Source organism: Sus scrofa, chromosome 16 (genome assembly GCF_000003025.6).
Source record: "Sus scrofa isolate TJ Tabasco breed Duroc chromosome 16, Sscrofa11.1, whole genome shotgun sequence".
NCBI classification, from domain to species: domain Eukaryota; kingdom Metazoa; phylum Chordata; class Mammalia; order Artiodactyla; family Suidae; genus Sus; species Sus scrofa.
The window spans coordinates 9538861-9553460 of NC_010458.4; positions in this window are offsets into that span (position 1 = coordinate 9538861).

Below are 14600 nucleotides of genomic sequence, written 5' to 3' on the forward strand. Positions count from 1 at the left end.
CACACACACGCACACAAAAATTGAGATTATAAATTGATTAGGGGCTTTACATTTGACTAAAATAGACCAGACTCAATTTATAAAAGATTAATGTATATTATATTGTATATGTAATTATTATATATTATATTGTTATAATAGTAATTATAAAGAAATTTTAAAATCTAATATTTGGAGACAGTGACTATATTTTCAATTTACTAGAGAGTCTTGGATTTTGTGGGAAGTCCCTAAAGCAGTGAATGGGCTAACATTGAGGTAAGAAGAGGCAGGTGTTACGCAGGGGGAAACAACTTGGAACTACTTGGAAAATACACTGATGGTCCTAAATACATATCCCAAATCCTATATTTCAAACTTAGATTATTTAAGGTGGTAATCTCTGGATTGCTAGTATCTTCCTAGTAATTATTATCATCACATCATATTATTTGACTACAAAACAATTGAGAAATCAATAAATAAAACAAAACTTTAAAAATTTAAGAATACATAGACTTTTAAAATGAATAAAAGTAATTTTAATAACGCATGAGACAATTGGATCATAATGAAGATTTGAAAATTCATAGAAATAAATAATAAGGTAATTCTGGAGTTCCCATCATGGTGCAGCAGAAACGAATCTGACTAGGAGTCATGAGGTTGCGGGTTTGGCCCCTGGCCTAGCTTGGTGGGTTAAGATTCTGGCATTGCTGTGGCTGTGGTGTAGGCTGGCAGCTGTAGCTCCAATTAGACCCTGAGCCTGGGAATCTCCATATGCTGTTGGTGCAGTCCTAAAAAGACAAAAGACAAAAAAAAAAAAAAAAGGTAATTAATTCTATATAACAAAATGTATAGAATTAAGTCAAAACACATTCATGGATATTAATAGCCTTATACTCTGCATTAGGCTGGGTAGTAATAATTAGTTCAACATCAAATTTAATAATTAGAAAAAAAGAATAAAAGTAAATCTCTCAAAAGGAAAGATAAAAATACAATTAGTAAATAAAGAAAAGAACTTTTAAAAATGTAAAGTTAAAGCTATTTTAAATTATTTTGTGCAGAATAATAGACATAAAGAAAAAAGTGCTGAGCGCATAAACAACTCTTACAAACATGAAGGGAATAAAATGGAATTTTCACTAGCAATTAACATATAAGAAAAAAATTATAAACTAATATATACTTGAAAACATATTTGAAATCATTAATTTAGACAAATTCCTAGAAAAATATTACTAAAATTAGCCCAGGACATTAGTTAAACTTGAATGTTTATGGGAAAATGTTTAATATGTATTCAGAAATAATAATTTTTATAAAATCAAAACACTTAAGACAGTATTTTGGACATATATTATAACATAGATAATTCTGGCTATTATTTTTCTATTCTGTAAAATGAGTGATGCAAATCACTTGTAAACAATTCACAGAATGTAAAAAGATACATGGTTCTACTTTTATTATGTTCTGGAATAGGCAAGCTAATCTGTAGTGAAAAAAATTGGAAGAAGGATCTCCTTTGAGGAAATAGGGTCAAGGAGCCTGGGAAAGGGCTTGAGGAAACTTTCTAAGGAGATGGTAATGATTTATCATGATAGAAGTTTCAATCGTATAATATATACATTTCTCAAAACTCTCATGTATAGTATACCTAAAATTTGTACATATCTCTGTATACAGAGTTTATCCCAAAACAAAAACATGTAAGCAAATACTGAACTTGATTTAATTTTTTTTTTTCTTTTTGGCTGCACCTGAGGCATATGGAAGTTCCCAGATCAGGGATCAAATCCCAGCTGCAGCTGTGACCTACGCCAGAGCTGTGGCAATGCCATATCCTTAACACATTGCACTAGGTGAAGATTGAACCATGCCACCACAACACAGAGACAAAGCCAGGTCCTTAACCCACTGCACCACAGCCAGAACTCTGCAAATACTGAATTTCAGTTACTTTGTGAATACTGTGTACTGTATTTATTCTATCAATCCTGCCTATATGTTTGTTCATTCCAGAATCAAGGGGGTAAATAGATGCATTATTATACCTTCTCTGTATGGTTCAATTTTTTCATAACAAAGTATTTTAAAACTGTCATGGTATTTCTTATATTTCTACATACTATTGGAGTTAGATTGTTTATAAGCAATAGTGTGGCAAATGCTATTTCATCCCAGTGCTTACTTCTCTATAAATATCTGTGGCAAAATTAAGTGTCCAAAATTGCTCCCATGTGGAGGTCATATGCAGTTGATAAATTTTTAGGAGGTTTTAGTAGTAAGATATCTATATCTCTAAATAGTTAGCTTGCTATCTACTGAGAGAGGAGAGAGTTTTCTCCCTTACTTTGGGAAAGAATTACTTTTCCATCACAAGGAAAAAAAATACATATATATATATATATATAAATTGCAGTCAGGTTTCATTAGGGGGCCATGGGCTACTTTTAGAGGTTTACAAGGCTAAGCAGTGTCTTTCCTTGCTACCATGCCTATAGTTGACAATGTTTAATGATGTTTTATTTATTTGTATGTTTTTCCCTCCTTCTTTCCCCTAAGAGAAATGTATCACTTAACCAGCTTTCTTGTCCTTAGGCATTAATAAAATTATCTAGTTAATCTACCAGTAGATTTATCTCCTCATTTATAACCCCTTTCATTTCTCCTCCCTCTATTACATTGTGAGTGACACTGGAAAAATAAAGCAGGATTGATAGAGTAAATATAGTATGCAGTTAATATAACTGTATGATATAAAACAGAAAACCCCCTATAGTAATGGTGAAATCACATATTTGATCCAGGAGTTTGTGGAGGAAAAAAATGAGTCCCAATTAAACTTAGCACAAGGCTTAGTAGACTTAGCATTTATTTTTCATCAGAAATTGGAAGAACACACTCCTGGGAATGGAGTGTTTTAAAGGAAGATCTGTGGTTTCATGTTAATTAAAAATCAGAACTAACCTTAGCCCGAGTAAAGAAATAGCAATTGCTTTTTTAGCATGGGCAAAGCACCAGAAAGAGCTTCATGGCATTTAATTGTTGTATGTGAACTTGAACTTAATAGCATTTCACTCTAATAATTTATCACTCCACACTAAAAAAGGCTTATAAGTATTTACTGTCTGCTGGGTTCGGGTGTCAAAATAATTCTTCAGGTCACAAATTTCTGTTATTATTTTGTATTTTCTTTTTTAGTTGTAAATAAATAATAAAACATATTTTCATAAACACAAAGATTCTAATATATATAAACAAGTCCTTTCCAAAATTGTAAATAAATCAATTTTGTTTACTTAAAATTTCATTTCTCTTCATGCAGAAACATTTATTTTGTCATTGAAACAATAAAATCCATTGCAATGCATTTCCAAATAGGAATTAAAGAAATAATTTAAATACATCCTTTACAGAGAATACTGTGGCTTTATACAAACTTTGAAAAAAGAAAAATAAAATGCTAATACAAAATGTTTTGTTATTGTCTAATAATTTATATGAATCAGCCAAGTAAACTGTGTAGAGAACAAATTAAGTAAATTTCTAATGCCAAACTGGAATGTTTTACAGAACTTTGATTTAGCATATGATAATCTACCAAATATTTTTAATTAAGTATATATATATATATATGTAACAACACATATATATAACATATATATGTATATATATATAGAGAGAGAGAGAGGAAAGCATTGATTGATTGAAATGAAATCAATTCTAGGATCCATTTGTCTGTTCCAGAAACAAAACAAAACAATTTCAAGTAAAAAAACTAAAGTAGATTCTATAAAATATATTTCAAAAATAATAGCTTACTTTCAGATTAGAAGTTTATAAAATTAAACATTTTACGGATGCCATCTTTGCTGAAGTATTAATTAATTAATTACATAAATTATATGGGAAGTCTTCATTAAAAAATGGATTTGCCCTTATGTATAGTACTTAAAACAATTAGTTTAAAGTCTAAATGTAATACTCCAACTTTAAAGGCTAAGATACTAAAATGTGACTGTGCTTTGAAACAGCAAAATTTATAAAAGTATAACTTTACTGATCTTTATTGAAGAGCTATTGAAATTTGAAATTGCTATACCCCACAATATTAGTATTTACAAATACTAAAATAAAAATATATGTTATAAGTAATATATAATCACTATCAATTTAAACAGAAATCACAGAATATTAAAAAATAAAAATCACAAAGGCCCAAGACTAGGAGGAAATCTTAGAATAGTGAAATATACTGCAGATTCCAATGATGTTCCATTCCAAGAAGTAGTACATGAAAATAGAGAGTAAAAAAATATAATACTCTACAGAATGCATGTCTCTTCAACAAAATGTGCCTAAATGATTGAAATTCCATTTTTACAATATAATTTTTCTATATGCAATGCAGGTCCAATTTTACCAGTGAGGTACCATTTTGTATACTCTGATCCAAACCTTAAATTAACAACCCAAAAGATGGGCTCAGTATATACACAATAGCTCAGAAAAAATATGCACAATTGCATTTTAAATAAATGAATATATGTTCAGATTTCTTACAAAACTGGGACTGTAGATCAAAATTACAATGAGGTATATGTTCACACCTCACAGGTTGGAAAATATCTGTAATTTAAGAAAATCTTCTATTGTGAGGCTGTGAAGAAATAGCCAATTATCATTGAAAATACAAAGTGGTACATTTTCTATGGGAAAAATTATAATGTTGTAAAATTACTGGCTTTCAATTTTTGGATTTTTGTAAAGATAAGTACTCTTATTTGGTGAGTACGAACCCCAGACACTAAGAATAGGGACAAAAGAGGAGAAAAGTAGAGAAAGGAGGTCAGTGCAATGCTGGTGTAGATACTCTCTGCAGAGAAGAGCCAGGCATTTTAGCTATTAAGCCACCTAAGATGTCTCTAAACAATTCGTATTCAAAAATCTATATCTTGTATCTATGCACAGGTGGTAGAGAAGTGAAGTAATTTATCGACCTGATTCTTGCCTCTCTCTTAATTTCCATGGTCAGGATTCATCCTATGGAATGATTACTCTTGAGCAACTTAAAGTTGTATTATTTGGCTTCTTCACTTACCAGGCAGGAAATCAGTCCCCATCTCTTTAATGTTTCCTTCAGAAAAGAAAGATTCTGGGCCATCTGGCTGCAGCTGAGAAGCAGGCCTCAGTACCAGGGGGCCAGCAGAGTCCATAATCAGCTGTGAAATCAGTTGAGGCACAGTAGGCAGCTGAAGGTTTACTGGGAGATGTGGCAATCTGAAGAGGCATGGAAAAATCACTGGTAAGGAGTTCCCTGGTGGCTCAGCATGTTCAGGGTCTGGTGTCATTACTTCTGTGGCTCTGATTACAGCTGTGGCATAGGTTTGATCCCTGGTCCAGGAACTTCCGCATGCCATGGTTGTGGCAAAAACAAAAACAAAAACAAAAACAAAAAAGCTGCTGGTAATATATACTACTTGCACCCCTCAGACCCAACTGTCATCTGCATGATAAGGAGATTCCACAGTACAACTTAGCATCACTACTTTCTGTCAGTACAAACTATACTCACTTTTTCCAAAGAGGTTAGATTACAGGGTACTTTTTGAGGTGGTTCTAAGTCACAATCCCCTGGAAAACTTAAGGGCATAGGAAAACAAAACACCCTTTCTGCTGACCCAGCTGGACTCAAGGTTATAGCAGATATATATATATTTTTTTATCTTTTGTCAAACAAACCCATTTTAAATGCATTCTTCCATTTCCCAACACTTTGGCTAGCTTAGTTTGCTTACCTGGTGGAGAGACTGAAACCTTCAATCTCCAGAGTGTCTGAACTTTTGAATTCTTACTATTGTCTGGATTTTGACTTTTATAATCCACAGGGATAGTTACTACTTGATTAGAAGATACAAAAAGACATCTAAATAAATTTTCTGGATTCCAGAGTAATCTTTCTCATCCTCCGTATGTGGTAGCAACCTTTGTTTTTCATATTAATAAAGACTATTGTAGCCAATAAAATTTCCCCCCATGCTTGTCCACTACCATGAGGAACCCAAAGTAGCAGAGAAGTGCACATATTCCAGATCAATGAATCACTTACCAGGCCTCTTAGGAGGAGTTCTCTCCCTATAAGAACAGATTTATAACCCTACAGACTTAAGGCTCTTAGGAATGGAAAGCCCAAATGTCATAAATGGAAAACTGAGTTTGATGGTAAGATAAGCTAGTCATTCTCACACTTTTTGGTCTAGAACACCATGTGTAATAGCTATTGGATGCACAATATAATTTATTGTTTCTGTCTTTATTTTTGCAATTCAGTGCATCCATCTCAGTCTAAAAGATGGCATGTGTTCAGACTCCTTAAGATACTCTTCATCATAGTCTTCCTCTATCTTGCCAGATGTTTCCATATTGGTATACATAGAATGTTAATTTTATGGTTAGGAGTCTATTGTTATGCTTCCTTTTGATATAAGGTATCACTTGTATTCTGAAAAAATTACAGTCTACCATTACAGCCTACCATGTTGATAATTAAGAAGACATTCTGTAAGACTTTAAATTTTAGTGTTGGTAAATCCTATGTATATATAAAATTCACTTAGGAAGAATCACAACCAGTTCCACTGGATACCATATCAAAGCTTCAATATTTGTCTTAGTTCCTGTTCAGCTGGTCAATTGGCCATAGTGATAGGAAGATCAGGCTCAGTGAAAGGAAGTCTGGGTGTTTTAACACCACTCTATCATTGGCTTTTGAACAAGTACAGTACAGGTGCAGGCAAGAAGACAGGCTGGCCACTGGTATAAGCCTTCTCAGTGTGCACAGCCACTGCAGTAATACTCTCTAGTTGGCTTAGATTTGAGCCATAAGGATCATCATTCATTGTATATAGCCTGAGAGCTCTATTCATGCATTTTTTCCCCAAAATTCCTTGCCTATAGCTAGATCAATCATTAAAAGGGAGTCCATTGATTTATTCCCCCTACGTTTTGGCCTCTTGGAATTTTGAGAATTAACATTTTGTTTTTGTTTTGTTTTATTTTGGATGTGCCATTAGAAGGTGATCACAGTTGCACATACTGTGCAGACACCTGCAGGATTTGAGTACACAAAATACCTTCCATAACAAACTTTGTGCACTGTAGCTACCATTGATAATTATCTCATACAATATCATAAAATTAGCTACAAAATATTCTGACATCACATACTATCATAACTCTATAACTAATTCTCAGCCTAGACAGAGTTTTCTTTTAATTTTTCCCCTCTAGTATCATAAAATTCTAATGTTTCCATTGAAAGACTTCTCCACATGATGATAATACATAGGTTCTATTTGAATTAACTTTTTATGAGTTTTGAATCAGTAATATTTCTAAAGCTGAGGCTTGCTAACTGCTTTTGAGTACCTGTCATACACTCTTAATGAATATTTTCATGGGTATAAGACATAGATCATTTACATTTTAGTAAAGGATTTTTTTCATTTTGATTGTAATGAATCACCTCATGTAGCAGATTAAATTATTGTTGTTAATTTTAATTCATTGGAGTAATATTATTCATTGATTTTGTATCATAGTGAACAGAATTTTCTTTGCTGCCCTTGAAATTAATATTGTTCCAAAACACACACAAACACACACACACCTTCATAAGTGTATGTATGTATGTATGTATGTGTATATGTATGTTAAGATTTTACAACTCTCTTTTTTAGAGCAGTTTCAGTTTCACCAGAGTGGCACATTTGTTACTGTTGATGAAGGTACATTAATGCATTTCTATCACCCAAAATCTGTATTTACATTAAGGTTTACTCTTGATGTTGTACATGCTATGAGTTTGGACAAATATATACTTGATGACATATATTCATTATTATAATATTATGCATATTATTTTCACTGCTCAGAAAATCCTCTGTGTTTCTCTTCCACCTATTTATCTCTCTCTCCCCCTGCTCAAATCCTTGGCGCCCACTAAATTTTTTACTGTCTTCACAGTTTTGCCTTTGCCAGTGTTATACGATTGGAATCATATAGCATGTAACCTTTTCAGAATGGCTTCTTTCACTTAATAATATTCCAATAAGTTTCCTCTGTCTTCTAATGGCTGGATAGTGTCCTTTTAAATCTTGAATAATATTCCAATGTCTGTATGCCTCACAGTTTACTTATCTGTTCATCTATTGAAAAGCATCTTCACTGCTTTCAAATTTTGACAAGTGTGAATGAAGCTTCTATAAATGTTCCTGTGTAGATTTTTGTACGGACATAAGGTTTCAGGCTTTTTGGAATTATTGCTGAATTGTGTGGTAAGAGTGTGTTTAGTTGTGTAAGAACTGTCTTCCAAAGTGGCTTTACCATTTTACATTCCCATGAGCAATAAATGAAAGTTCCTGTTACTCCACATCCTTACCAGCATTTAATGTTGTCAGTGTTTGGGGTTTGGGTTATTCTAATAGGTGAAAACACAACATTGTAAATCAACTATACTTCAATATTTTTTAAAAGCATCTTCTTAAGAACAAAAAATCTAAATGTCTTAAAAAACATGAGCTTTAACAGGTTTGTGGAATGACTCTTAGGCCTAAACTCACTGACAAATAATACACTAAATCCACAGAATAAACTCAAAATCATTGGGCAGCCCTGGCAGCTTAGAAGAAAGTGTGGAGTATCTACATAAATTCGCAAGATCAATTAAAATAAAATTACCTAATTTATTTGTATGCCCAAACTGATACTTATTAGATGATTTAAGTCCAAAAAATGTTATGAAAAGTACTCTAACCATAAAAATATTGTCTTACTTTAACGTTGTGAACATAAATGTCATTACACATAAGCTTTAGCACACAAATAATTACTTTTAGTTTATCGTATAATTTATCTATAAGAAGGAAAAATTATCTGATGATACCAAATAAAAATGACTATACCTAGCTCATAATGAATGCGTTCTATATTGATGAAAAGTAGTGATATTAAACAAAAATAAATGAATTTAATTTCACACAACACACAAAATTTTAAATTCATCAATGTTAATAGTTTTCTAACGTAGCTCTATTATATAGATACTAGAACTGAAATTGTTGACTGTCAGTAATTAAATTATATTTGTTATGAGCATGGGTTGCAAGTCAAAATACTGCAAATACTTGAGTGACTTGCATTTGCTCAGTATAGGAATGCACATAAGTCTTTCTAAGGAAATAAATTTAAAATTAATTTATAACATCTCAAAATAGAGACTACACAAAATCAAAATGAACCCAGAAACACCACTGATCCAAAATGATAGATCATAATACATCCAGCTGACAGTGCAGAAACCAAATCATCATGAATAAATATAAGAAGAACCTTGAACAGCTTAATAAAATCCTGTAAATCACTGCCTCAACTCTATCTACTGTGTCAGCAACAGAGAAGATAAACACATTGGTAAACATAATCGAGCTTAAATTTTGATGATGAGGAAAATATTGACTAGGATTAGCAATCAGAGTACTTAGATTGCCTTGTGAAAAATTTTGGAACCACCGTTATGTATAGAAATAATTATTACTTCTTTTTGTAATGATACCTGTAAAATTTGACATCATATGTCTATCATTTTGAAGATATTTTCATCAGAATGTCTAAATATGCATGTGTATGTCTGTACAATCTATCAATAACTTAAGCACTTATTCACATATGAATTTGAAAATAAATTTCCTGATTAGATGCCTATGGATTATGAGCATAAAACAGTTTTGAGCAATGAGGAAGCCTTCAGTAAATGTGTGTGAATTTGTGAGATAAATGTTTGAATTAATAAGTATATAAAAGCGATATTATTTTGCAGACAATTTTCAAATCTAATTTTAAATCATATGTTATTCAGAAACGGAAGAATATGCACAATTACTTAGTTTTGCTTCCATTTTTTTCCTCCTTTTAAACCCGTTGTTTTAACTGGACTTCTCAGAGTTTGTCTAAGACCATGACAGTACTCAGATCCCCTCCTCATCCTATTTTAACCAGAATGTCTCCCTAAAATATTCCATTTGAGGAAATCCCTAAAATAATCCCTTTTAAAAACTGTTCTACCCTTTCTGCACTGAAAAGAATGAGCTACAAAGCCTTGAGGATAGATGAAGTAATCTTATCTGCATATTGCTAAGAGAAAAAGGCCATTCTAAAAAGGCCACCTACTATACGATCCAATTATACCACACAATGAAAAAGCAAAGCTATGGAGACAGTGAAAAGATCAGGGTTGCTGGGGTCCAGGGTGGAGGGAAGGAAGAATAGATGGAGGGCCGAGAATATTTTAAGGTAGTGAAAATAGTCTGTACAATATTATAATGATGGACATACGTCATTACATCTTTGCCTAGCCTCATAGAATATAAAACACCAAGAGTGAATGGTAATGTAAACTATGGACTGTGAGTGATAATAATGTATTAGTATAGATCTATCAATTGTAACAAATGAAAATATCTAGTGGGAGATGTTGCGTTTGGGGGAAACTATACATGGGTCCGGGCAGAATGTGGATAGGAAATTTCTGTGCTTTCCCCTCAATTTCGCTGTAAATTGAGCCAAAAACTGCTCTAAAAATAGTCTGTTAAAATAATATAATTTTTTTTATTTTAAAAAAGAATTCCTATTGCATTTTGAATTTTCTTTTAATGTATATACTATTGTTCATTTCAATTTAGTGTTTCTTTATTCTGGATAGTTCTCTGCTGCTTTTTCTAAGTAAACATAACTTAATATTGAAGATTAAGTTTTGTCATGTTTTTGCACACTTTAGTAGATTATTTTTTAAATATGTATTTACTTCCTGCAATCCTCTGGCATAATATATACTTTAATTTGTTATGTTCACTTTAGTAACAGATAGCGTGAATATTTATTTTTCCTTTTTTATCCTGGGTTTAGAGTTCCCAACTTTTTTTTAATCTTCAGACATAAATCACACATTTCTCCCAGTTCTTCTAACTGTATACCACAGACATAATTAACATGCTGTCTTTAGCACTTCTCATTATATACCTAGATTAATTTCAGTTTTTTTAAAAAAATAAGATTTAGATACTGAGTGAATGTAGATACATCCATCTCAGGCCAACATCTCATGTTCATCATAAATGTTAGTATTCTTCAGACTTCAGTCATCAGCCACTTTTCAACAATTTTTTTTATCCTCCCAGGATGATCTCATCCACATAATTTTTGTTTCAACACTACTAATAAGCTGATAAAATGCACACATATGTTTTTATTGAATTACTTTTAGTTTTCCTTGAGTTCTAGAACCACATGTTGTAAATATACATCAGAGTATATTGAACATGCCAACAATTTTAGAATGCTAAAATATTAACTCATCATTTTCCATCTAATTAAGAACTTTTTTTCATCTTGATTATCTTGTATGAACTTAATATTTGTCAATCTGTTTCATCATCCTCCTTCTAGAGACAAACTAGTTTACCAGTTATCACTTTTTCGATGAAAATCTGACAAATTCCTGACTGTACCTTGGATCTTTTGACTACCCAAATCATTTTCAAAATTCTAAAAACTGGTGTTTCTAAGTTACAATAATTTTTCAGTGGTTAACATTCTTTGCTAAAGAAAACTAGATTCCCTTTCATATTGTTTACTTTTCCTGGATTCATTATAGAAGTCTCTGTCTCCTCTAAATGTACTTCTTCTCTAAACCCTATATAACTAAATTTTAACCAAGTACTCCTGCTATATGAAATTAAAGTTCTTCTAGAGCCATTTTATCTTATGTCTCTTAACATCTTTAAATGACATAGCTACTTTCCGGCATTTTTTTATATTTCCCACCACTAAACTCTTCATCTTCTTAGAAATATTTTCTAAATCTTATTTTTATTTCTTATATTTGGATATATGTGTATATACTTATATAATACGTATATACACATAAGTAAATTACAATGCCTGCCTCATCATATAGTAGCTGATATCAACTTGTTTTATCTGCCACTACCTAAAGATAGATAATGTGTTTTTTCAAATATTTTATTATAGCTGATATATAATATTCTGTCAATTTCTGCTATAAAGCAAAGTGGCCCAGTTATATATTCATTCTATTTTTCATAGATAATGTGTTTTTAAATCCTGGGTTCCTAGCATTTAACACATGTCTGGAGACATATCAGAATTTTAATAAGTGAGTTTAATAATTGAATACTTAAATTATATGTTAGCATTTATAAATGATATAAAGAAAAAATTCTGTATAGTGTATAGGCAGTGTTTTGTTTCAAAAATTAAAATTAATCATAATTTTATACTGTAATAATTAAAAAACCAACCTAGACACTTTTTTATATTTAACTATTCTTAAGACAATTACTGAGCTAATAGGATTTTACATTTTTCTTATCTCTAGTTACATGAAAGAAGGAAGTAAACCATCTATGTTATTGAGTCCAAGCTCATACTTCTTGCTTCATAAAAGGCCAATAAATTGAGAGGCTAGGTGTCGAGTCAAAGAATAGTGACTTTATTCTGAAAGCTAGCAGACTGAGAAGACAGTGGACTGCTGCCAAAAGAACCATCTTACCAAAGTTATAATTCAGGTGTCTTTTGTACTAAAAGAGGGAGTGTATGGCTGGTTGTTGCAGACTTCTTGGTGCTGGCCAGAATCTAGAGGGGATGTGTTAATTCCTTGTTGTTACAGCTGTCTGTGTAGGTCTGGTCATCATGTTCCTGTAAACCTCCAACAAGACAGATCTTATTTTCTGTTCAGCAATGCTTTATCTCTATATAAGTGAAAAGTTGTTATGGCACTGATGGTCAAGCCTGGGAAGCAGAGCCTTGAGAAAGGGCCCTTATGTATACTTAAGACTATTGGCAATATTCTTTGACTGACTGAAGAGACCAAGGAGCTGAGCCTGCATGACTAAGCATAAGCAACAGAGCATAGGGTTAGAACTGAAGTAGTAGATCCAAAATGGAGCCAGGTTTGTTTTTCTCTGCTACACTGAGACTGAAACTTGCCACTTCTACTAATGATATAAAAGACTTCCCACATTAGGGAATAGTGAGCAGCTGGTTATGATTTGATTGAATAGATTTGATGTGTTTAGCAATTAAACAAACAGCCAGATACCTGAACTAAGGTTGCATCAGCTTTAATTGCAGTCATCAAAGTTATGGTGATGGCTGAGATTCTATATTACTCGTCTTATTCTTTTTAGAATGGGGAAGAGTATATTATCTATGACGTAAAGCTTGGAAGAATAAAAATACTATGCACAAAAAACAAGGTGTGAATATTTTGGCTGGCACATTGAATGATAGAAATCAATTCAAAATATTTTTTATCCAATTATATGTTGATTCATTCTCAATTCGGTTGCACCAATCGGGAGATTTAAATATAATTGGAAGCATCAAACACTGTTATTCAATGGCTGTAAACTATAAAACTGTAACAAATGTTCAAGCTTAAGAAAATACTGGTGTTGCAGTGTTTATTGACCATGTATGTATCCAACATATTGAAAAATACTTGGAATACACTAAAACGGCAACTTAGATATAGCCTCCTTGGGTTTAAAACATCCCTAGCACATTATATTTGCATTTAGTAGTATTAAAAACTATTATACAAAGCATATCAGATAGTCAGCTGACTGCCTCTTAAAAAGATAGGAAATTAACATGACTGCTTTTTCTCTCCCACCATCCAATATTTGGAGATATTGTAGGTGTCAAATGGCAACTAGTATGAGAGCTTAATTTAACCAAAAAAAAGAAAGAAAGAAAAAGAAATGAAGGAGAAAGGAAGGGAGGGAATAAGGGGGGAAAAAAAGGAAAGAGGGAGGGAGAGAGGAGGGAAGGGAGGAGAGAGGAAGAAAGGAAGGAAGGAAAAAGGGAAGGAGAGAAATAAGGGAAAAAAGATCCTGTTATGCAACATTGTGATTGGTTGCTCAGAGTGCAAGAGGAGAAGCTCCCAAGGATAAGAAATTAAGAGAAATATTTTAGCTATTTGTCTTATTTTCTTGACACTGTGCTTCTACCCCATCACTACTGCAAAGCAGAAGTGCAACAGCAAGAGTATGTGAAGGTGTGAGTGGAAACCAACTCATAGAGCTTGGAAGCATGGGAGCTGATAAGAGGCACAGGCCCACTGCTCGGTACATGTATATTTTCCCCTTACCTCTATTACTGCAGTTCAAGGGAACTTTGGAAAGAGCAATTCCTCTCATAGAGGACGGGGAGTTTATTCTTCAGTTTGTGGGCATGAGGGCAAAACAGCAAGTGATTGAGCCAGACGGTAACATCAAGAACATTCAAACCAAACTAGCACTCACAAAAATCACTCTGTTCTGTCAGGGGGCGCACAAACTAAGCCTTCACATGTGAGCCACTGAGAGCATATTGCCCCAGAGAAAAATGAGTCTAATGGTTAAAAATACCAAGCAACTCAATTGTTCTAAAAGCAATACCACAAATGAAATAATCTATTAGCAAATAAAGCAGAATCATGTACACAAGACAAGTAAGTATTAAAAATAAATTTCCGTATATGCCCAAAGAGC